At 34.8% G+C, this 27,007-nt stretch overlaps 1 pseudogene; it reads right to left on the bottom strand.

Moving 5' to 3' along the window:
- Positions 1-1,304: 1,304 nt before the first annotated feature.
- Positions 1,305-20,869, bottom strand: LOC110210864 (large ribosomal subunit protein eL20 pseudogene; annotated as a pseudogene).
- Between the last annotated feature and the right edge of the window lie 6,138 nt (positions 20,870-27,007).

Here is a 27,007-nt window from a genome sequence, read left to right as displayed (position 1 = left end):
AAAAAACGAATTGACATTCATAACAATGAATGCATTGGGATGAAGCTATCTATAAAATAAAAGAGGATAACAGAATTCATTAAGGAGTGGAAAGTAAAATTGCTTACAAGAAAAAAATAAGTAAAATATAAAGTTTCACACATAGTCGAAATTTGATACTGGAAAGACCTGAAACTATATTTTCTGAACTCTAATATTTTTAGTTGATACTGGTTGAAAAATAGAAGAAATGATCAGTGGAACAAGCTAACTCAGTGGTAGAGTGTGGCAAGTTTGTACCAGTTCTTGGGAGAGGATACTTTAGTTCTCATTGTGATCTTTTACACCTTTGAAATTAGCACATGCTACAAATCAGTGTTTGATCTATTGTTTTGTCAATTGTCTAGACTTAAGACAGTGAAGGGGAAAATGTTAATAATCAGATTAATTTTAAGAGATAAAATTAGGTATTTCCTTTCCAGAGATAACAATTTTTGAACATTTACCACCACACTACCAGATTAAACAATCAGAAAACAAGCATTTATTAAGTGCCCACTTTGTGCATGAGTCATAGATCTTGGACACACAACACAACCCTTATTTTAATTGAACTTAGATACTTAAATGTGCAGGTCAAGAAACAAGAAGACATAGTAGCAGAGTTTTGATAAAGTGCCCACATACCTGAGTAAAGACCCACTTCTTGGGGAAAAATGCTGAGAAAACCGGAAAGCAATCTGATAAAACTTAATTGTAGAACATCTCATACTACATACCACAATAAGCACAAGATACTTATACAACCTACGTATAAAGCTAATTAAGGATCAGAGAAATTAACTTTCAGATTTATGGTTAGGGGAAGAGTTCTTGAACAAACAAGAGACAGAATGAAATCATTTACCCTCATCTGAAAAATCTGCCAGCCTAATCAAGTAGTTAAGGATGCAATTTAAATATGCTGTCCATGACTCTGATCCAGAACAGTTCTCTGGATTCTTAGTGTTAGCATAAAGATTCTCCTTTCACTTTCTTCCACAGTGTCATACAAGAAAGAGTCAAAACAGTCCCGCATGTGCCTGCATGTGCAGGCAAAAATCACAGTTATCTACAAGTACAAAGTTTCACAGATTCAGTAAACAAGAAACATTTCATATTAATTCACCAAAGACCATTGCTTAAACAGGCTCGACTTAACAGACTTTACTCATTACATAGACTCTAAGTCTATTCAAATGCAAGATAAATTTTTTGGAAGGCTTTCCAATTGAGAAATTTATTTAAACAGATCAAATAAAACAGGTGCCTCCTTGTCTCTATACTTAAAAGAATTTGTTGGGCCTCTTGGTAGGAAAACATGGTTTGTGCCGGCAATGCAGAACTCTGTGAGGCAGAGGGAACTTGATTTTGTAATCATGAAACTGCTTGACTGCAGACCGGGGGGGCACTTGCTGGCAGGAATTTCTTCCACTTTCGTGATCTGGATGGAGTGGGCCCAGGCATGGTGATGGGCTCCCATAGCTCAGTAGTGCTGACTGACAGCACCAGCAGTGGACAGGTCCCTGTACATGTTGTGGGTTCCACTCCTTGAATCGTAGCACAGCCAGATGTCAAAGTTTTTCACTCTAACAGGGGACTTTTCAAAGACCTGTGCACAGTACACAATTTCTCCAGAAGACTTCTTCATTTTTTTTCAGCTGGGAAACAAAGTACCAGGATCAGGACTTTGCTACAACATGATTAGGAGAAAAGATCCACATCCGAGAAACAGGCAGCACTGGACTCTAGGGAGTAGGCAGGCAGTGTCCAACTACCTTATATTCTCTCAGGGTGCCTGAGGCCTTTATGGTGCTGCCGCTTCACTCCCCGCCAACCTGAAAAAGAAGAATTTTTTTAAATGGCATTTTGCAACTAGGCAGCAGTATTCTAGTAATATAAACTCTATTACTTTTCACATTATATTCAAAATCAATACTTACACAGGATTCAGTAATACAAGTGTCAGTGCTTATATACTGAATGAATCAACAAGTACAGAGTTAGAAAATTTACATCAATGAAAGAGACTTATGGGGTAATGCACATGGGGAAAAAATTCATCTATGTGATTATAGGCTAAATTTTTTTTGACAATTTCTATAAGATCTCCAAAAATAGGGCATTTAAAATTTAAAGTTCCAACCATAAAATCGCTCTAAGGCTACCAACAAATGCCAATTGTATTCAATAACAAGGGATTTTTCTTGCCCCACTTTGAGGTTTATGTAATATTTGGCACAAACCCTCACAAAATTCTTCAGTAATCTTCAGTTATCTGAGCTCTGTCTTCCGAATCATTGACTAGAACCCTTTATCAGTTGGGTTCCTCCCAATTTTAGAGGACAGTGAATAGAAGCCTAATTCCATTTAATAATTTGACATCAGATAAATTTACTTATTATATTCAAAGGTAGAGTAAGAATAAACATAAAAATATTTGTCCCCTTCTCAAACATCTTGAGGAGCTTACTACCCAGTAAACAATCTCAGTCTCTGGAAAGTAAAGCACACATAGGTAACTCACTTCCTACATAGCATTATAACCAACTAGTTCAGGTCCAAACCCTCACTAAGAAAGTTTGTTTTGCAAGTACATATGTACACGCATGCATATATCACATATATGTAATATAACTATATGTATATGTATGTGTGTATATGAATGTCTCTTGTGGACCATTGATTTTTAGGGCTTTTCCTGAAGGGTTTGCTGTAACATCCATCCTGGGATCTTGGGCTCCTAGATCCTCTTGGCTGGAGATCCTGGCTTGTGAAATCCATTCTCTAGTCTACAACTAGAACTGAAAAAGAAAAAAAAAACAGCTTATGAGATGATTTAAGTAGATGTGGAGTGTACAACCCTCAGGCCTTCTTCCATTATCCCATCATGGTACTTGCTTTGAATAAATGTGTACTTCATGTTAAGACACAAACGGAGCTAAGAGAGAGACTACTATCATGGAATTTTAAAAATTCAGACAAGCTACCTATGCAGCCAATGGAAAAAGAGATGCTCCCAACCACATGGTAGGCACATATGTACACATTCTCCTCTCTCCCAGGAGCAGGTCATAAAAACTTTTCACTTAGGAAATGTGGTGATTTTGGCCTGTGACAGAACCTTTTATATTTATATCATTTTCCTTCCTCCTCAAAGTGACCACCATTCCAAATGAAATCTCAGCAGTTAAGTTATCAACACATACATCAACGATGAAAGAGAGGAAGAATAGGAAATAGATGTTGTAAGATACAGTGTAGTTTCAAGAAGTTTGCTGTGGAAAGAAAGGGGAAAACTTTGCTGAATATAATTTTAAAGATCTAAAGCCAAGGCATCTATAACCCTAAATTCTGGGTTCAGTGCCTCTTTCTAGACTTAAATACTGCTAGGAGGGACCTTTATCTACTGTTTGCATGTGAGTTAGAAATAATTTTAAATACAGAGAATATGTAACTAATGCATGTTTCCTTTTTAGAAGGGGAAAGGGCTGTTATTTGGTTACTGAAGAAGACTACAGAAGTGTCATCTAGAGCTTCTTAAACTTTTTCCACTTGCAACCCCTTTTTTCCCAAGGAATTTTTACATGAGCCAGGGTATTTAGGTATATAAAATAGGTATTCAAATCAAACATTTACCAATAATAAATCATAAAGAAATTTATTTTCAAATAATTCTTTGGTATACATATAATTTTACTATTTATTAAAGATGAAAGCAAATTTGCATTCTAATGAGATGGACATGCTTGTTTATTTTCCTATAAGGAATTAAAGCCGGGTGAAATATTTGATACTACAGGACTTGGAATATCTTCAACATTTTTCATAGTTGATTAATATTTTGATTTTTATAATCAAATCAATCAGTGCTGAAAACACTGCTTCTGATAAATATGTAATACAAATGTCAAAAGTATATTTAGGGTCATTTTAGAAATTGTTTGAAATTCTGTCTTAATCCCAAGCCAAAATTCATTTATGATTTTATATGTACAGTAAAAATACTGCAACTCATAACATATAATCATCTCAAATCTGAGCCAAGGTTTTTCTGACAGCATTCATTGGTGTTGCATGGTGTGATGGCATGCACAGTGCAAAGTGCACATGTGTGTTTCAGAACAAAGGCTACAGTGAAGCATAATGCAACATGGACAAGCACTGCCAGAAACACCTTGATGTCATTATGCATTTGATTGTAAATTAAATTTTGGTCATACATTCAGAAACCTTCTATTGTTGCAAATTTTCTGTGATACCCACATTCAGTTACATGACCATATGGGGTTAAGAACCATAGTTTAAGAAGCACTGATCTAGAAGTGTTCTGGTGCCTATCTAGGGACCAATAGCTGATTCCTCAGTAATCAATGATTACTCCAGGGAGTGAATGCTCCATCCAAAGGTGCAGATCCCAAGCCTTTTGCCTCAGTAGATGCTGCATCTAAATAAGGCAAATATAAATACGTATATATGCATAACGTGTGCACACGTACACATATATGTATTCATACATATATATATATACAAATATCTTCAAGTAAAGAAATATGTGTATAAAAGAACATGTTAATAATTTGTAAGTGTGCAAGTAAATTAATAACCAGAAAAACAAGCACATGGTTAAAGAAACAAATTTCTTTGTCACCAAATTTCTAATCAAAAGAATTGCTGTCCTTCTCTAGGCTATTCCTCAACCTTCAAAACCACTCAGCCAATGTCAAGCTCACAAATAATGTCCTTCCAGTGTTTCTAGACCCACCAGAGCTTGTGCTTCCTTGCCACAGTCTTGGAGAATCTAGAGTCATTTCCACTGGAATATGAGGTAATAGAATATCAAAAGTGAATTTTTTAATTGAAAAAATTAACTCTCCTGTATCAAATTAGCTTGGTTTCAAAGCTCTTATACCATCATGTATTCCAAAACAAGATACACCATAATTTGTTTTCTATTTCATTTGGAGTTGTGATTACAATGATGCTTGCTGGTAAGCAGCCTTGGAGGCAGCTTAAGGCTATAGGGACATTTTCCCACCATTCCAAGTTAATTGAAGGAAGGTTTAAAGGCAGAGATTGAATTGAACTTTAAACAACTGAGGGAAATGAGGAGATGTTGAATAGGAGATTGATTTAGACATATAGGGCAACCTAGGAGAAGGCAAGGTATCAGAAGGCCCAGAGGGGGAAAAAAGAGTTAATTTAAGCAAAAAGAGAAGGCAAAGATTCTAGGGTTGTGCAGTATTCTTTAAGAAAAACTTAGGAAAGCAAATAACAGTGTTTCATTTTTTAAAAACCTATTAAGTCCACTAATCAGTCAATATAACATCTAATCAAGAAGATGAAGATGAATACCTTTAGCAGCTGTATAAGAAGGAAACATGGAAATTAAGAGACAAATGTCATCAGGCTTTGAAAAGAAATGCATTTGCTTTTCTTGTCTCTTGATTATCTAGAAATCATAGCTAGAAGTTTTGGCAGGCTTCCCAACATCCAAGAAACACATGCATTTTCAGCTGTCTTTTAATTCCTCTGTGTTATGACCTCTTGACTTCAAACGATGAACACTTCATAAAAGTTTAAAATGAACAGTTTGAATTTTGTGCACAATATTTTAAAAATCCATTTTGATAACTTTTTTACAGTGAAGTAAATTGATTTATATGTTTTGGACCATGGGACTTAAAGAAATCAGTCAATATATGATGGGAATCAGACCATAAGACTAAATAAATATGACTAGATATGACATGTTATAAGTGTTTATTTTTCCCATTTATCTTTTAGAAATGTTGATCATGGGAATTTGATATATGTGTTTTAATGAATATAGGTTTATATTCTGAGCATTACAGCACTACAAGGTGAAGTAATAAACACTTAACTTTTTGAAGGGAGAATTAACTCAAAGTAGTGGCTAGGGTTTAAAAGATATAGGAAGAATATTATAAATATTGCATTCTGGTGAAAATGATTTTTGCTTCTGGAAGTTTTATTACTTTTACCTTCAACCTGGAAGAGCAGATTACAAAATTCTTTAGAAGGTAAATAAATCATATTTTGAACATTTGCTATATGTTATACTAAATGTTGCATGCAAATAAGACAATCTCCTTCAAAGAGCCTACTTTACAATAAAGGAAAATATTATATAAAAGAATTCTGGAAAAGATATGGAGAAAAGAACAATGCTTTGGAGATTGCCCATGGTGTAGAAGTCTAGTTTCTGGAACTATAAAGTAAAAAATTCTTAGTATTGAAATAGTTTTTATTTATTTCCAAACCCCAAATATGAAGTTAACAATCATGTATCTCTTCCTCTTAAATATTAATTTTTCTTTTCTTTTTTCTTTTTATATTTTTGAGATTAATTAATTGTTCATAATTTATTTGTTTGTTTATTTGCATCCACAAGATTTTGAGTTCCAAATTCTCTCCCCATTTCATCCTCCCTAACCTCAAGACAGTGTGCACACTGAATACCATTTCCCCTAATCTGTCCTCCCTTCTATCTCCCCTTCCCTTCTTTTATCACCTTCCTCTTATGTTTTCTTGTAGGGCAGGATAGATTTCTATACCCCATTGCCTGTATATCTTATTTTCCAGTTGCATGTGAAAACAATTTTTTAACATTTGTTTCAAAATTTTGGATTCCAAATTTACTCCCTTTCTCCCTTCCTACCTACTCTCATTGAGAAGGCAAGCACCAGGTTACAATTTCTTAATCATGTAAAAAATATCCATAGTATTCATGCTGTGGAAAACTAACTTTATTTCCATACATCCTATCCCACTTCCCATTTATTCTATTCTCTCTTTAGACCCTGTCCCTCCTCAGAAGTGTTTGCTTCTGAATACAGCCTCCCCCAATCTGTCTTCCCCTCTGTCATCTCTCCACTCTCTCATCCCCTTTCCCCTATTTTCCTTTAGGGTAAGATAGCTTTCCATGCACAAATGAGTGTGTATGTTATTCCTTCCTTAAGCCAAATCTGATGACAATAACATTCACTCATTCTCTCTCACTTTCCCCACTCCACCTCCACTGTAAAAGACTTTTCTTGTCTGTTTTATGTGATATAATTTACCCCATTCTAGCTCTCCTTTATCCTTCTCCCAGTTTAATCTACTCTCACCCGTTAATTTTATTCTCCAGATATCACCCATTCATCTTCAACTCACCTTGTGCCCTCTATATATCAGTGTATCTGTACATATAATTTTTCCCTCCAACTACCCTAATACTGACAAAGGTCTCATGAGTTACAAATATTATCTTTCCATGAAGGAATGTAAACATTTAAACCTTAATAAGGCCTTATGATTTCACTTTCCTGTTTACCTCTTCATACTTCTCTTGAGTCTTGTATTTGAAAGTCAAATTTTCTATTCAGCTCTGGTCTTTTCATCAAGAATGCTTTTAAGTCTTCTATTTCACTGAACGTCTATTTTTCCCCCTGAAGGATCATACTCAGTTTTGCTGTGATAAGTGATACTTGGCTGTAATCCTATCTCCTTTACCCTCTGGAATATCATATCCCAAGCCCTCTGGTCCCTTAATGTAGAAGGTACTAAATCCTGTGTTATCCTGATTGTGTTTCCACAATACTTGTATTGTTTGTTTCTGGCTGCTTGCAATATTTTATCCTTGGCCTGGGAACTCTGGAATTTAGCTATAATATTCCTAGGAGTTTTCCTTTGGGGATCTCTTTCAGGAAGTGATCAATGGATTTTTCCACTTCTATTTTAACCTCTAGTTTTAGAATATCAGGATAGTTTTCCTGACTATGATAGGATTTATACCAAGAATGCAGGGCAGGTTCAATATTAGGAAAACTATCAGCATCATTGAGCATATCAACACCAAAATTAACAGAAACCACATGATCATCTCAATAGATGCAGAAAAAGCTTTTGACAAAATACAACACCCATTCCTATTAAAAACATGAGAGAGCATGAGAATAAATGGAGTCTTCCTTAAAATAATAAATAGCATCTCCCTAAAACCTTCAGCAAGCATCATATGTAATGGGGACAAGCTAGAAGCATTTCCAATAAGATCTGGAGTGAAACAAGGATGTCCATTAACACAACTGTTGTTTAATATCATACTGGAAATGTCAGCTTTAGCAATAAGAGAAGAGAAAGAAATAGAAGGTATTAGAATAGGCAAAGAAGAAACAAAGCTATCACTATTTGCAGATGATATGATGATATACTTAGAGAATAAAATTTAAAAAACTACATGAAATAATAAACAATTTTAACAAAGTTGAAGGCTATAAAATAAACCCAAATAAATCATTGGCATTTCTATATGTTACTAACAAAGCCCCAAAGCAAGAGATAGAAAGAGAAATTCCATTTAAAGTTACTGTAGACATTATAAAATATTTAGGAGTCTACCTACCGAAACAAATGAAGGAACTATATGAACACAATTACAAAACACTTTTCACACAAATAAAGTCAGATCTAAATAATTGGAAAAACATCAGTTGCTCATGGGTAGGTAGAGCTAATATAATAAAAATGACAGTTCTATCTAAGCTAATTTACTTATTCAGTGCCATACCAAACTACCAAAAAAAAATATTTTATAGACTTAGAAAAAATAAGAACAACATTCATTTGGAGTAACAAAAGGTCCAGAATATAAAGGGAAAGAAATTCAAAGAAAGTAGCCTAGCCATTCCAGATCTTAAATTGTATTATAAAGCAGCAATCATCAAAGCTGTTTGGTATTGGCTAAGAAATCGTATGGTGGATCAATGGAATAGCTTAAGTATGCAAGATAATTTCTTGAAAGATGATATCTAGCTCTTTTTTTTAATCATGATTTTCAGATAGTACAATAATTTTTAGATTCTCTCTCCTGGACCTGTTTTCCAGGTCAGTTGTTTTGCCAATGAGATATTTCACATTGTCTTTTTTTTTCATTCTTTTGGTTTTGCTTTATAATGCCTTTATTTCTCATAAAGTCACCAGCTTCTAATTACTTCATTCTGACTTTTAAGGAAGTATTTTCTTCAGTGAGCTTTTAGATTTCCTTTTTCATCTGGCCAATTCTGCTTTTGAAGGCATTCTTCTCCTTTTGCGGCTTTTGGACCTCTTTTGCCATTTGGATTAGGCTATTTTTTAAGGTGTTATTTTCTTCAGTATTTTTGGGGGTTCCTTTAGCAAGCTGTTGACTAGTTTTTCATGATTTTCTTGTATCACTCTCATTTTTCTTCCCAGTTTTTCCTATACTTCTCTTACTTCCTTCTCAAAATCCTTTTTGAGCTCTTCCATGGCCTGGGACTGATTCATATTTTTTCTTGGAAGCTTCAAATGTAGGAGCTTTGACTTTGTTGTCTTCTCCTAGTTATATGTTTTGATCTTTGTCAGCAAAGAAAAATTCCACCATCTGAGGTTTTTTGCACAGTTTGCTCATGATCCAAGCCAACTACTTGAGTTATAGACTCTTTCTTAAGGTAGGGGTCTTCTTCCAGTGTGGAGAACGTACTGTCCCAAGCTTCAGGGTTTTGTGTAGCTGTTTTCAGAGATATTCCTCCTTGTCCCAGGATTGTCACCCAAACTGTGACCCATATCCAAGCACAGGCAAAGCAAAAGAATTCTGCCTCACCACCAGCAAAGAGATCCCTACAATCCCCCACTGATCAGCCAGTTGATTCTCCCTCAGTCTGTGAGCCAGAAGCTCCAGAAGCAGCTACCACCCAAGACTATGCTGGGACTGTGGCTGGAACCAAGTTTCTTTTTCACTGCACTGACAGACTTTTCCAACTGACTTCTAGGTTGTCTTTGGCCTTTGTGGGTTGAGAAGTTTGGAAGCTACCACAGCCACCACAGTCCTCTGAGGCCTGCTTCTGATTCACTGAGGCCTGTTTTGACTGCATGCCCATGCTGAACTGTACTCCTCTCCCAGCCTGGCATAATAGACCTTTCCTATCAACCATCCAGGTTGTCTGGGCTGGAAATTTGTTTCAATCTGTATTTTTGTGGGTTCTGCAGTTCTAGAATTTATTTAGAGCCATTTTTACAGGTATTTGGAGGAGTTTGGGGGAGAGCTCAAGCAAGTCACTGCTTTTACTTCACCATCTTGACTCTGCACCAAATACTCCTTTTTCTAATTAGAAGAGGTTAAAAGTAATTTTTAAAAATCCTCCTCATAATTTTAAAGAATTGTCTTTATATGCATAAAGCTGTAAGAATGGTAATGTAGTTCAATGGAAAAGAGACTATTGGATTTCTGAAGAAAAATACTAGGGTCAAGCACAAGTTCTGCTTACCTGTGTTCTGTAAATGTAAGTAAAATTGTTCAATAGAATTCTGGAGTTGGAAGGATAAAGAGAGGCCTTCTGTCCAAAATATATAATTGTCTGTATAATTCACAATAAGCAGTCAAGCAGTATTAGCTTGAATGGGTCCACAATCATTTCTTATAATATGAGGTTGCCCATTCCACTTTTACCAAGCTCTTTTGTTCAAAAGATATCAAGTTATATTAAGCCAAAATATACTTCCCTTAACATTCCACCTAATTATTCTAGTTCTGCCTTTTGGGGACCAAACAAAACAAAGAGTTTTTTTTTTTTAAATCCTTTGCAATATGAGAACACTTTAAATATGCATATATATGTACATATATACACATGCATGTATACAGATATATGCGTGTGTTCCCCCCAACATAAGCAACCAGGTGGTACAGCAGAGAGAATTCAAGGCCTAGAATCAGGAAGACATCACTTCAAATCTCTCCTCAGATATGACTTGTGTAAATTTCCTAAACTCTGTCTGCCTCAAATTCCTCAGCAATCAATTGGAGATAATAATAGCACCCTCCTAGGTGAGAAGTTGTGATATAATGTTTGTAAAATATCTGGCCAGTTTTCAATGTTTGATAAATGTCTTTCTTTTTTGACTTGATACTATTAAAATAAATTCTCTATAGTGTCTCTTTGGCATAGTTTAAGATTCTGTAAGATTCCCTGATGTATATAACCTAAAAGAACTGCATTCTTCTATGATCTTCTGATTAGCATGAAACATGACTAGAGATGCATTTACCAAGTATTTAATTTTTAGCTAATGGTGTGGAGGATATCTTTTTTTGAGGCAATTGGGATTAAGTGACTTCCCCAGAGTCACACAGTTAATAAGTGTCTGAGGTTGGATTTTTAACTTAGGTCCTCTTGATTCCAGAATTCATGCTCTGTCCACTGTGCTACCCACCTGCCCTATCATAGAGGCTATCTTAAAGAAATTACAAATGATGAGATGTCCTCATCTGGTTCTTGAAATTATCCAGGTGCCCCTACTTGCATATCTCATCATATTGATTATATCAGTCTCCCTAATAGTGCAGAAACATATAACCAAGATCCATAGCTACATAAAAGAATGATAATCTGTGCAAAAAAATGGATTAAGAATGACTAATGTCTGGACTATGATATGCAGGCCAGTGAGCAACCATTCAAAATGTTATATAAATTCATTGACATTGACCACTGTCTCTAGATAGTCAATGAGTTGGTGTAAGATATGACTAGGAGAAAGAGAACTTGGATTAACTCGACAAATATTGTCCTTTCTGTAATTCCAGCTTGCTTTCTGATACACAAACTTCTCTCCTCTCCTTTTTTTCTTCTCCTCTCCTTACCTCTTCCCTTCCCTTTCCTGTTCCCTTCCCTTTCCTTTCCCTTCCAGGCCTTTCTCTGCCCTGCCCTTCCTTTCCCTCTGTCTCTTTCTTTGTCTCTTTCTGTCTCTGTTTCTCTGACTGTGTTAACTATTTCAACTAGTTTGTTGCTTTGGTTTTTTTTTATTTGTTTCTTTGGTTTTTTGTTTGTTTTTGGTAAGGCAGTTGGGGTTAAGTGACTTGCCCAGGGTCACAAAGCTAGTGAGTGTTAAGTATCTGAGGACGGATTTGAACTCAGGTTCTCCTGACTCCAGAGCCAGTGCTCTATCTACTGCACCAACTAGCTGGCCCATGGGTGCTGTATTTTGTCAAAAGCTTTTTCCACATCTACTAAAATAATGATATGATTTCTGTTAGTTTTGTTATACATATGATTAATTATTTTGATAGTTTTCTTAATATTAAACCTGCATTCCTCATATAAATCCTACCTGGTCCTAGTGTATATCATCCTGGTAATAAGTTTCTGTAATCTCTTTGCTAATATTTTATTCAAAACTTTTTGCATCAATATTCATCAGGGAAATTGACCTATAATTTTCTTCCTCTGCTTTAGACTCTCCCTTGGTTAGATATCAGCATTGTATTTATATCATAAAAAGAATTTGGTAGGACTCCTCCTTTGCTTATTTTTCCAAATGGTTTGTATAGTATTTGGAATTAATTGTTCTTTAAATGCTTGTAAAATTCTATTTTAAATCCATCTGGCCCTGGAGATTTTTTATTAGGGAGTTAATTGATGGCTAGTTCAATTCAATTTTTCTAAAATGGGGTTTTGGTATTTTATTTTTCTCTTCTGTTATTCCAAGAAATTTATATATTTTTTTTGTTAACTATTCATCCATTTCACTTAGATTGTCGGATTTATCAGCATACAGTTGGGAAAAGTAGCTCCTAATTATTGTTTTAATTTTCTCTTCATTCATGGTGAAATCAGCCTTTTCATTTTTAATGCTGGTACTGTATGTGGATGGAGGCATGGGGGGAGAAGCTGAAAAATAACTCCATCAGTCCTGACAGAAAGAGTAAAACATAGACATGAGGCCAGTTCTAACTACAAAAAGGCAGTTGAGGAAGAGACTTGGGCTGGTGAACTGCCAATTGGTCAGCTTGGAGTAGGCTAAAACACCTTGAGAATTATATAGCTCCCAAGGAAGCTATAATCAAAGGAAAGGAAGTCAAAAAGTGAGCAATTAGATAAAGAAGGGGTGGGAAGATCAAAATTACCATAGATTTCAGGCAGAAGAAAACTCAAAGACCTTGAACATAAACATAAGATAAGTCAACAGAAAAAAAAATAATAATGCTAGAAGGATATATGGCCTCCTTTTCTAGTCAACAATTCAGGCATCTATGCATGCATACTATAAAACAAATGAAAATGATCCAGCACTTAACAAGACAGATGATCTTGTGGAATTTGAGGATAATATGCAACCAGAACAGTTCTTGAACAGTTCAAAAAGGATGTGAAAATTATGAGAGCAGAATTTAGGTCTGTGTTGCAAAAAATAATGAGTAGAATTGAAAAACTGGAATCTGTAATAGCAAGCCTCACAAAAGGGGGGGGAAAAAGGTAAAAAGTAACAATAGATTGTCAATGAAAATAAGTGAAAGATAATCTAAGATTATCCTAGGAAGCAAAAAACAATAGAATTAAAAGAAAATGTGCTAATAAGGCAAAGAAAACATACTGATCTCAAATACAGAATGCATAGCAACAACCTAGGCATCATAGGTGTCCCATTAGAAAATAACAGCAATAGTGACAAGAGATACTAGTGATTTTTTTTCCTGAGTGTAGTCAAGGAGATAGGGGTGAAGACAGAAATCTGGTAGAGTTAACAGTAAAAAAGGAGATAGAGGATATTATGAACTAAACTTGATGACATCTTACCTGAAAGGTAATGAATTTGTTTATTTATTTGTTCATTTGTTTTTGGTGTGTGACTATATTACAATGTTGCTGAAAACATGAAATGTGGCAAGTGGAACATTATCGCAGTATGTGCTATACCAGGATTAGATAAAGGGCTAGCAAAGACTGGAAGGTGACCTCTGTGGTCTCCATAAGAGAAGAGCCTACAGGGAAGTGGATGAGTAGAGAGGGAAAAGGTTTGAAAAGGAGATGAAAGAACGAGGCCTTACTGCGGTGAGGGGAGTTTTTCACTGATGAATGCTCCTGAAGGGAAGAGAGATGGTCTGTGAAAGGAAATAGGTACCTTAAATTGGTTGTGTACTGAAGGATTTGGTGCTTGAGTTCATGCTACATTGGAAAGAAGTGGTTATTGTTCCTAGGGGCAGACCATGGACCTACAGAGGAGACTTTGAGGCAGATGTGGGGGAGGAAAAGGTAAACAGGGGAAGGTATAGATCAGTGGTAGACAATATCATCAAGGAAGTGATGGGGAAGGGCCCTACCTGAAGATAGTACTCTCTTTGACACCAGCAACAATTGGCTGTTCTGGGAGTGAATCACAATTGAAAAAGTGAATTCAGGGGACAAGCCTGACAAAGTAGGTGAAGAAAGTGCCTATACTGCAGAGATTAGAATGACTATATTGTAAGCTTTTATGGTATGAGGAATTCAGAGAAAAGAGAGACAAGATAATTATAAAGGTCTTGAATCAGAGAATTAGATTCTAGAGTAAACGGGAAGGATGGGCAATGAAGAAAGTGAGAAAAATTCTTCTTGGAAGGGGTGCAGAAAATTAGATTAAAAGAAACAGGAGTAGTTGAAAGGGAAGTTAAGGGACAATCTACTTGACTAAATGAAAGAAAAGAAAAAAAAGTAAGAAATATAAGCAGATAAAAGCAGGAGAGAAAAAGAAACTAATAAATGCAATACCAAAGGGAAAGGGGTAATAAATGAAAGCATGGTTTTAGGGGTAATGGGAGCCAGTGGGAGCAAGGATACCTTAAAAAAGATTGCTAACTGAAGGAACAGAATGCTGTGTTTATAGCAGAAGAGGAGAAAAAAAGCTATAAAGTTGAGTGAGGTTTTATTTTCTTCTATTAATCTTTATTTTTTTAAAAAATTAGGATTCGTTCCCCACTTCCTTTGTAGAGAAAGTACTGGGTTCCTTCAGTTATTTTAGATTAATCTACATTAAGGCAGCCTGATCCCTACCAGCTGTTTTCACCCTCACAACTTTCTTCCTCTCCTTTGTTACCCCAGCCCTAGTTTTGAAGTTTTGCTTAACTTATTAAATTCATTTTCTTTCTTTTTTATGTGGGTATCTAATTCTTCCCTTCTTTTTTCCCCTCTCAGTTACGTAATTAAATACAATTCAATAATTTGTTTTGTTTGTTGGGATTTTATTTCATTTTCTGCACCTTTTTCTAAAGATAATTTCTTTCCCTTGTTCTCTTCATTATTTCTCTTCTCTTTCTGGAGATTCTGTTCCTTTATTCTTTAACTCATGTGCTTTATATTTATTTATTCCTTCTTTAAACTCTGAATTCCTCATGGAATTTAAGCTTCAAAGGTACCTATTTTAAGTTACCTCTTCTAAAGAGTTTTTATGTTATTGCCTTATAGATCTTGTTCTCTGGCCCCATTTTTGTTCTGCTTCACTCTTAGAAATCTCAGTCCCTGTAGGTAATAGGACAGAAGGATTAGTGTATGGTTAGAATTTTTCTGTCTTTTTGCAATTCATTTTAACTTTTATTCTCCATGTGACCATTCTTTAGTCCATTTGACATTAAATTTCTCTTGATCCTTGCTCTCCCAATCATCTGGGTGTCAGTCGTTTGCATGAGTTCTGATTTCTCCTTCTCATTGGGAAGGACAGGTAGAATGTAAGTTCCAAATCCCTGAATGCTATATCCTTTGTAATATTCCCATCTCCCATTATAAAACATATATTTTCCCCTCCTAGGGAGCAATCTGCTATGGGGCCTTCTTCCAAAAATGAAACAAGATCTTTTGCTTTTCTGTCTCCCTGTTTCAATCACTTTCTTTGCCTTCTCATACATTTTCCTATATGGCTTCTTTCCCCTGAGATACTATTATCCTGAGAGATTATAGTATTAAGTTATTATTCTTCCTTCATTATTAATCATTGATTTGAATAGAGTATATAAAATATTTCACTTTTTCTCTACTCTTAACCCTTTAATGTGTCCTCTGATTTTGTAATGTATATGTATTTACACATCCTCCCCTCCTCAACAACAAAAAAGAATCACCTGTAGGCTATATGGTGAAGTTTTTCCATTATATTTGAGGGCTTTTGCTCCACAATCATTTCTTCTATTTGATTTCTGCTTTCGTTCTTCTCTCCTTGTTTATTTTTTAGAAATAAATCATGTAGGAGAGGAGGAGCCAAGATGGTTGAGTAAGGCCAGGGACTCACCTGAACTCTACCCCAAACACCTTCAAATACCTTTGAAAATGACTCTAAACAAATTATCGAGCAGCAGAACAAACAAAAAGACAGAGTAAAACAAATTTCCAGCCCAAGAGAACTTGGAAGATCAGCAGGAAAGGTCTGTTGCACCTGGGTGAGAGTGGAGCTCAGTCCAACACAGTTCACTAGCACAGCCCCGGCCCCCAGCAAACCAGGAACAGGCTTTGGAAATGACTAAATCAACAGCAGCAGCCATAGCTACTGCTTCTGAATCTCTCAGCCCACACACAGTAGGGAGGATCTAACATCTGGTCAGAAAAGATTAGAGGGGTCTTATTGGGATCATTGAGGCAGGATCTGGGTTGCAGTCCTAGGTGGCAGTCCCACAGTAAGGAGAAACACTATCATAGTGGAGCTTGTGGCCACAGTGAGAAGGTAACCTGCTTACAATTCCAGGGCATAAAAGAGTACTTGTGGTCACTCATAGACCAGAGCACAGGCCAGTAGAATAGCAAACACCTCTCTTTAGATCATGCCACCTTGGAAGAACTAAAAGCTTAAGGTCCTTAGAAACATCTCTGAAAATAGCTGCACAAAACTCCTGAAGCTGGGGACAATTCCATTCCACCCTGGAAGCCGAGCCCTACTTTAATAGAGTTAAAAGTGCTAAGATAATGAGCAAACAACAGGAAAAAAATTCTGACCATAGAAAGCTACTTTGGTGACAGGGAAGATCAAAACACATACTAAGAAGAAAACAAAGTCAAAGTTCCTACATCCAAAGCCTCCAAGAAAAATATGAATTTATTTCAGGCCATGAAAGACCTCAAAAAGGATCTGGAAAATCAAGTAAGAGAGTTAGAGGAAAAATTGGTAAGAAAAATAAGAGTGTTGCAAGAAAATCATTAAAAATGAATCAGTAATATTGGTAAGAGACACAAAAAATACTGAAAAAAAATGTGTCCAATGGTAAAAGAGGTCTAAAAAGCCAATGAGGAGAATATGTCTTAAAAAGCAGAATTAGCCAAATGGAAAAGGAGGTCCAAAAGCTCTTTGAAGAAAATAATTCCTTAAAAATCAGAATTGAGCAAATGGAACCTAATGACTTTAGAGAAATCAAGAAACAATAAAGCAATGTTTAATAGGAATGTAGATGTAGAACCTATATCACATAGTGTGCCATCTTGGGAAGGGTGGTCATGAGGAAGGGGGAGAAAATTTTAAACTCAAAAGCATATGGAAATGATTATTGATAAATCAAAGTAAATTAATAAAATTTTTAAAAAAGAAAAAAAGAAACAATAAAACAAAACCAAATGAATGAAAAAAGTAGAAGATAATGTCAAATACCTCATAGAAAAAACAACTGATCTTGAAAATAGATCCAGGAGAGATAATTTAAAAATTATTGGATTACCTGAAATCAAAAAATGAGACTTTCAAGAAATTATCAAGAAAACTTCCCTGATATTCTAGAACCAGAGGGTAAAACAGGAATGGAAACAATCCACCAAACACCTTCTGAAAGAGATCTCCAAAGGAAAACTCCTAGAAATATTGTAGTCAAATTCCAGAGTTCCCAGGTCAAGGAGAAATATTGAAAGCAGCCAGAAAGAAACAATTCAAGTATTGTGGAAACACATTCAGGACAACACAAGATTTAGCACCTTCTACTTAAATGACCAGAGGGTTTGGAATATGATATTGCAGAAGTCAAAAAGCTTGGATTACAACCAAGAATCATCTACTCAGCAAAACTGAGTGTAATCCATGAGGGGACAAATTAATATTCAGTGAGATAGAGGACTTTCAAGCATTCTTGATGGAAGGACCAGAGCTAAATAAAAAATATTGACTTTCAGGTACAAGACTGTAGAGAAACATAAAAAGGTAAACAGGAGTGGGAAAACATAAGGGGCTTAATAAGTTTAAAATACTTACATTCCTACATGGAAAGATGCTATTTTTGTAATTCAAAGGCCTTTTTCATTATTAGGGTAGTTAGAAGTAGTACGTGTATGTATATATCTATATCTATACACACACATACATACACACACACATATATGTATATATGTATGTATGTGTATAGGTGTGTGTATATATATATATAGGTATGTGTATATGTATCTATATATGTATATATGCATGTGTTTGTGTATATATGTATGTGTATGTGTGTATGAATATGTGTATGTGTATGTATATTTGTATATATGTACATGTATTTATATACATATGTACATACACATATATATGTATCTATGTATAAAGATACATAGATATGTATATATATATGCATAGATAGATAGATATACAGAGAGACAGGCAGAGGGCCTAACTGTTAGTTGAATATGAAGGAATGATATCAAAAAAATAAAATTAAGGAGTGAGAGAGGAATGTAGTGGGAGAGAGAGGAAGAGAGAGATAGAATGGGGTAAATGATTTCACATCAAAGAGGAAAGAAAAAGCTTTTATAGTGGAGGGAAAGATGGAGAAGGTAAGGGGAAGGTAATCAACCTTACTCTCATCAGAATTGCCTCAAAGAGGGAATAACATACACACTCAACTGGATGTAGGACTCTATTTTACCCTACAGGAAAGTAGAAGGGGAAGGGGATAATAAGAGGAGGAGATTAATAGAAAATAAGGCAGATTGGGGGAGTGGGTATTCAGAAGCAAAACTCTTTTGAGGAGTGTCAGGGTGAAAGGAGAGAGAGAATGGAATAAACAGGTGGGAGGGTAGGATGGAAGGAAATACAGTTAGCAATAGTAACAGTGAAAAAAAATTTGAAGCAAGTTTCTCTGCTAAAGGCCTCATTTCTCAAACATATAGAGAACTAAGTCAATTTTATGAAAACAAGTCATTCCCCAATTGATAAATGATCAAAAGATATAAACAGTTTTAATATGAAAAAATTCAAAGCTATCATATGAAAAAGAAATACCATTTATTGGAGAAATACAAATTCAAACAAATCTGAGGTACTACCTCATACCTATTGGATTGGCTAATAGGACAGAAATGGTAAATGATAAATGTTTGAGGAGATGTGGGAAAAATGAAACGTCAATGCACTGTTAGTAGAGTTCAACCATTCTGTAGAGTAATTTGAAATTATGCCCAAAGGGCTATATAACCAAGTATACCCTTTTACCTAGCAATACCACTACTATCTCTATATTGCAAAAGAGATAAAGAACAAAAAAAAAGCTATATGTACAAAAATATTTATAGGAGCTCATTTCAGGGGACAAAGAATCAGAAATTGAGGGAATGCTCATCAATTGGAGGAATGACTGAACAAGTTGTGGTGTGTGATTATGATGGAATACTATTATACTATAAAAAGTGATGAACAGTATGCTCTCAGAAAACCTGGAAAGACTTGCATGGGCTGAAGCAAAGTGAAATGTGCTGTGTATAAAGTAACAGCAATATCATAAAATGATAAACTGTGAATGACTTAGCTGTTGCCAGAAACACAATGATCCAAGTCAACTCTGAAGGACTTATGATGAAAAATGTTATCCATCCCCAGAGAAAGAACTGAAGTATCTGAATACAGATTGAAGTATACTTTTTTTTTTGGTCTATATTTTCTTTTACAACATGACTATTATTTTACACATGTATAACCTATATTGAACTGCTTGCTTTCTCCATGAAGCAGGGTGGGGAGGAAAGAAGGGAGAGAATTTGTTACTCAAAGTTTTAAAAATGAAGGTTAAAAATCATTTTTAAAGTAACTTGGGGAAATAAAAAAATAAGGTAGAAAAAATAGCCTTCTATCACTTAATGATTTCACTGTTGCTATTTTGCATTTCTTCTGCTCTTATTTTGTTTTGTTTTGTTTTGGCAAGTTTGTTTTTCTTCTTATTCCTCCAGGTGTCTTTCTTTTTTAAGTTATTTTAAAATTTTTTCCTCTTTTGTCTATGATAATGTATTTTATTTCTGGTGCTTCCTAAGTTGTGTTTATAAAGCAAATCATTTGCTTTGTCTGGGTTTTGTTTTTTTGTAGGGTTACTTCAAATATCTATGTTTATTCATTGTTTTTTTTTAAAAATTTATAGTTAGGCCCAAGTTTTCAGAATATGTCACCTTCAGCTGTATCTTGAGGGGCCCTTTGCTCTTTACAATATATTATTATTTTCTCTCTTGTGGTTTCTGGTGGGCATAAGATGGTCTTGGGTTATTCAGATTTCCTTCCTTTATATTTAAATTTAAATTGAATTACCCTACTTTCTTATAGGGTAAGATAGAGTTCTATACCCAGTTGAGTGTGTATGTTATTCCCTCTTTGACACAATTCTGATGAGAGTAAGGTTGATTCATGTCCCTTTACCTTCCCCCTCCTTCCATCTACTATAAAAGCTTTTTCTTGCCCCTTTGATGTGAAATAATTTACCCCATTCCATCTCTCCCTCTCTCTCTCCCACTACATTCCCTTCTCACTCCATATGTGTGTGTGTATGTGTGTGTGTGTGTGTGTGTGTGTGTGTGTGTGTATACATGGTCACTTGTAGGATTTGTTGTTTGTCACTGGAATTGTTGGATTTAACAATTATATGTCTTGGATTTTGCAAAATATATTTTTGCTAGAGGCTATCTGTGAAATCTTTCATAGATAAGTTTTTCTTTTCTATTTTTCATGGAAGATCTTTTTGTATTATTTATTACGTCAACATGTTCAGGATTTTTGACATCTGATATTCTTTCTGGAGATCTTTATTCCTTGAACTGTCTCTATTCATTTTATCTTCAAAATCAAAATGTTTTGCTTGCATGGGGATCATGTTTTCTGTTAATGTTATTGCATTTTTTTGCTTCTGTTTTTTCCATATTAACTTTTATTTCTGCATATTTCCATTTCCAATCGGTTATATGTTCTTTTATTTCTTTGGTGACACTTGCAGCCATAGATTCATTTTTTCTCTTCTGCGAAACATGAAGACCATATATTTTATTTTCAAAATTCTCATCTGTCTTTTAGATCATTCAAAGATCTCCTGAGATCTTTAGTAATTGTGGGTTTGTTTTCCCTTATGTTCCACTTTGGCACACTTTCTAGATGATAGATTGACAGTTAGCTGAACCTGAAAGTTGAATCAGCTTCTTCCCACACTGGAGAATTATCATTTGACCAGCCTCAGTCTTTGCCCCAACTAATTTTTGGTGGAATAAACCTAGTTTCAACTAGATGACAGTCCTCTTCCTTAAAGGCCTAGGGAGCATCCTGCCCCAGTTCCCTCTATTCCAATGTCCTCTGTCTCAAGTCTGTTCCAGCAGGGTGCTGCTATGTTAAATTTCTAGAGTCTAAGCCAGAGCAAACTTTGAACTTTTGTTTGTTTTTTTTTTCCTGCTGTAGGGGTGGGGGAAAGGCAGAGATGAATTCTGTTCTAACCTATAGGTCAGCTTGCACAGCTAGCTGTTCCAGAGAATAATGATCTATGGAGGAGTGAATGCTAAGTGAGAGCACATTAGGAATTAGGAAATAGCTTCTTTGCTCTTAGTTCATTGAATTTTATCTAGCTAGAGTTCTTGGTATCTTAGTCTATGGATATAACTTAAATTGTTTGATCTGTTGTGCATAATTCTTATTTTAGAAATGTTTGAGAGGTCATGAAAATAAGGAATATGTCCATTTCTCCCTCTTATTGGTCCTATAACCATGAGTTCACCCTTGAATGTTAAAATAATCAGAAGAGATCTCTGCAATATTGTCTACATCCTCTAAGAATTTAGCAATGTGAGAACATTTCTTTTTTGTAATCTAAACCACTGAAGGGACTGCCCACATCGATCACAATATTCATCCATTGATATATTTATGCAAAAAATAAAATTAGCATTTAAGGCTGCCATTTCACAAGGTTGGCATATTTTGAGATGTGTGTGTGTGTGTGTGTGTGTGTGTGTGAGAGAGAGAGAGAGTGAGAGAGAGAGAGAGTATTCCTTAACTGCTTTTTATGTGCCATTCACTGTAATTTTAAAGCGATAACTCCATTAAAGTATTTTTGGGTGGTTCAAAGAAAATAATCAATAGAAATGTCCATGGAAGTCATCAAGTGTGTGAAAATGTTGTTAAGGTAGAAATGTTGTTTCTGTAAGGATGTTAGAGACACTGCCTAAATGTTTTAAATAAATTTCATGGACTCTTTAGTTTAAATAAATAAATTACTGAGGAAGATAATTTAGACAATCCCTGTAATCACCATCAATTACTGTTTATGATGTTCATGTTGAGTGCATGACATTGTATGAGCTATTTAGGAAATTGCGAAGCAAGGTTGCTATAGGTCACTCCACAGAAAATAAAATGCAGGCATGTGCCCTTTAAATACCTTGAACTGGACCACATGCTTTTTGACCTGCTGATATATTATGTCTGCAAGTATTAAACGTTTGGATGACAAATTCTGCTTCATGATTGTACTCTCCTTAGAACGTATTATTAATAACACCATTCCTGTTTAAAAACAATATAAATTTAGCAGCTGTCTAATTCCATTTGTATTTTCATTTCAGCAGAAGTATATTATGGTAGGAAGGATACCTGGGTTCAAGTCAAAGGTCTCCTGCTAAGTAATAATATTATCTTTGACAAGTCACTTCAAATCTGAGTCTGTTTCATTTTCTATAAAATGAATAAAATTCTTGTTACCTATTTCATGTATGTTCTATTCCTTCTAATGCATTAATTATAATAAATATAATTTATGTATCACTTTAAGGTTTTCAAAGCACTTTACAAATATTATCTTGCCATTGCAACTCTGAATAGTAGGTTTTATGATTTGTTTTTCATTTTACAGATGAGGAAACTGAGTCAGACAGCAATTTAATGATTTGTCAAGTGTCAGACAGTTATTAAATGTCTAAGATTGAATTTGACTGCACATCTAGGGCTTTGTTTTAATTATTTAGGTCTTTCTTGCAGAACGATAATTTTCATGAAGTCATAGATAGGATTTTAACTAAGATTTGTATCTATTCCAAAATACTGTAAAGGGCTCTATGCAAAATAGACATTTAATAAATGTTTATTCTCTATTAAAGTGAGCTAAAATGTTGTCTTTAGTATCTTGTTTATTCATCTAAAGTCTCTCTTAAAGGAGTTTTAGCTTGGGAAATGTGGTGGAACTAGTGGTAAGAAGTAATATTTAAAATACTTTCATAGTTTTCTTTATTTTTTTCCTTTTAAAATATAATTTATGTTACAATTCTTTTCTTTTTAAATTTTGAATTCTAAATTGTCTCCCTCCCTCCCTCACCCTCTACCTCAATGAGAAAGAAAACACTATCATATCAATTATTCATGTGAAATATGTAAAACATGTTTCCATATTAGTGATACTTTTAAAAAGATTAATAGTTCAATGGTTTATTTATTTTCAACTTTATTAATCTCTCCTTGAAATTACAGAATTTCTATTTTGGTGTTTTATTAGGGATTTTTAACTAATTTTTAAAAATTTTTTAATGGCATGCCCAATTTTGCTCTTTCTCTATTTTATGATGCAAGTGCTTAGTGATACACATTTCCCCCTAAGTACTGCTTTCTCAGCATCATATATTTTGTATGTTATCTCACGATTATTATTGTTACCTTTAATAAAATCATTGATTATCTATTACATTTGTTCTTTGACCCATTCCTTCATTAGTTTTCAATTAATTTTAACCAATGCCTCTATGACCCTTTATTGAACATAATTTTTATGTCATTATTTACTTAAAAGGATTCATTTGACATTTCTTCTTCTCTGGATTTGGTTTTGAGGTATTTGTACTACAATTCACGGTCAATTTTTTTTTCTGAAGATGCCTTTTATAGTGAACAAAAATGTGTACACCCCTCTATTTGCATTCAATTTTCTCCAGAAGTTTATCATATCTAACTTATCTAATTTTTTTTTCATCTGCTTGACTTTTTTCTCCTTTATTTTTGTTTTGATTTCTCTAGTTCTGAGAGGCTAAAGTTTAGGTTCCCTCCCACCTCAAATGTAGTTCTACCTTTTATTTCCTCCTCTAATTCATGTCTTTCTTCATTTAAGAATTTGGATGTTATACCATTTGATGCATGTATGCTTAGTATTGATATTAGTTCATTGTCTATGGTTGTTGCTTGTGTCTAACGCTCCATGACCTTATTTGGGCTTTCTTTTCAAAGACGCTAGAGTGGTTTGCCATTTCCTCATCCAGCTCATTTTACAGATGAGGAAACTGAGGCAAGCAAGGTTAAGTGACTTGCCCAGCATCAAACAGTAAGTAAGCATCTGAGGCCAGATTTCAACTTAGGTCTTCTTGACTGCAGGCCTAGCAAACTATTCACTGCACCACCTAGCTGCTCCATTATTTATGGTACCCTCTAGCAAAATGTAGTTTCCCTGCTTATCTCTGTTAATTAGGTCTATTTTGCTTTTACTTTGTCAGAAATCATTATTGCTACCCTGCCTTTTTTTTTGCCTCAACTAAAGCATAATAGATTCTGCTGTGGTCCCTTATTTTTACTCTAAGTTTGTCTCTCTGTTTCAAATATACTTCTTGTAATCAACATAGTGTCAGATTCTGGTTTTTAATCCATTTTTCACTGTCAATTTCCTTTTTATAAGGTGAGTTCATTCCATTCACATTCTCAGTTATGATTATTAACTGTGTATTTCCCTCCATCCCATTTTCCCCATTTATCTTTTTACTCCATTAATCTGTCTCTTCTCAAAAGTCTATTTTGCTTCAGACTGCTGTTTCCCTTCATTTATCTTCCCTTCCATCAATGCCCCACGTCTATATTTTATTCCTTTCCCCAGCTACTTTCTTTTAGACTAAGATATATTTCTATACCCAACTAAACGTGTATGTAATTCCCTCTTTTAGCCAATTCCTGTGAGAGTAAGTTTCAAGTGTTGCTTACCATCCCCCATCTTACTCTCCACTGTGAAAGCTCTTCTTTTAGCACCTGTTTAATGTGACATTCTTCCACTCACTTTCTTCTTCTTCCAGTGAATTACTCTTCCACAACCTTTAATTTTTTTTTTAATCATCCCCTCACACTCAACTTAATCCTGTGCCCTCTGTTTATGTATGCTCCTTCTAACTGCCCTAATAATGATAAGATTTTTTCAGGATTTCAGGTATCACCTTCCCATATAGGAATCTAATTAGATTGAATTTACTGAATCCCTTATGATTACTCTCTCACGTTAACTTTTTTTTGCTTGTCTTGAGTCATATTTTAATGTCAAATTTTCTATTCAGCTCTCTTTTCTTTTTTAATCAGGAATATTGGAGAGTCTTTTATTTCACTAAATATCCAATCCCACTCCAACCTACCAAAGGATTTTACTCAATGTTCCTAGGTAGGTTACTCTTGGTTTTAATCCATGCTTCTTTGTCCTGCAGATTATGACGTTCCAAGCTTTCTTTAAGGTAGAAACCTCTAAATGAGTGATTTTGACTACAGATCCACAATATCTGAATTGTTTCTTTCTGACCACATGAATTATGTTCTCTTTCACATGAGAAATCTGGATTTAAGTTATATTATTATCAGGAGGTTTTTTTTGGGGGGAGGGGAAATCTCTTCCAGGAAGTGATTGATGTACTATTTCAATTTTTATTTTATCCTCTAGATCTAAGATATTAGGGCAATTTTACCTGATCATTTCTTGAAATATAATGTCTAGGCTCTTTCTTTGATCATAACATCCATGCAGTCCAATCATTCTTAAATTATCTCTCATTGATCTTTTTTTCCTAGTTTTTTCAATTGTTTTTCTAATTAGATATTTCACATTTTCCCCTATTTTTTTCCTTTTTTGTTACTTTCTTTTATTTTTTTCTCAGTGTCTCATCTTTTAATTAGCTTCCAGTTTACTAAATTCTTATTTTTAAGAAATTATTTTCTTCAATTAGTTTTGTACCTCTTTGTTTTGACACATTCTGCTTTTTAAGGAGTTCTTTTCTTTAGTGAATTTTTGTACCTTTTTTACCATTAGGCCAGTTCTTATTTTAAAATGTTATTTTCCTCAGTATTTCTGTGCCTCTTTTATCATGCTATTAATTTTTATACATATATTTACATCATTTTCATTTCTTTTCTCATTATTTTCTCTATTACTTTTATCAATTCTTTTAACACTTTCAGGAATTCTTATTGGGTTTCTCTTCAAATTGACTTTTTTTCCTTTGAGGCTTTGTTTGTAACTATATTCACATTGTTATCTTTCTATGTCTTGGCCTTCCCTGACACCATAGTACCTGTTTATGGTCTTTCTTTTTTGCTTGTTTGTTTGTGTGTTTGTTTGTTTTTCCAGCCTATTTCTTAACTTTCAATTTTATGTTAAAGTTGGGCTCTGTTCATTTAAGGGGGAGGGAAGGCCCTGTCCTAAGCTTCAGGCTTTTTTGTGCTGCTGTTTTCAGTGCTAGTTCTGGGGTTTGCAAGTTTTGGGTTATTCAAAGATGGGGTGATCCTTGGAGAAGTATGGTCATTACACTCCAGGTCTGTGTTCTGGTCTTTACCAAGGAAGGGCCTCTGATTTCCTACAGCCACAAATGCTTGAGCTCTTGAACTAAGACCTGGGCCCTTGATCCTTTGTAACTAAGTTTTACTTCTCCTCTCTGTCCTTGAACTATGACCCAGACCAGTATATGGACAACAGAGTTGCCAATTAGTGCAAACTATACTCAGTGACAGAGAAATGTTTCCTGTAATCTCTTTCTGATCAGTTATCTGACCTCCCCACTCCCATTATTGTCTATTTGCTGAGAGCTTCTGAAGCTGCTACTGCTGCTATGCAGCTATTCTTGTTGCCATGTGGGTTGGGCCTTGGACAAGCCTCCATCTCAGGTTTACAAACTTCTCCTGCCAACGTAGTAAGTTTTCTTGTGCAAGAAAAATGTCCTACCTTGATCTTTTGTCAGCTCTGTTGCTC

Source organism: Phascolarctos cinereus, unplaced genomic scaffold (assembly GCF_003287225.1).
Source record: "Phascolarctos cinereus isolate Bilbo 61053 unplaced genomic scaffold, phaCin_HiC Scaffold_726;HRSCAF=1367, whole genome shotgun sequence".
Classification (NCBI taxonomy): Eukaryota; Metazoa; Chordata; class Mammalia; order Diprotodontia; family Phascolarctidae; genus Phascolarctos; species Phascolarctos cinereus.
Note: the sequence above shows the minus strand (reverse complement) of the source record. Positions and strands in the feature narration are given on the sequence as shown.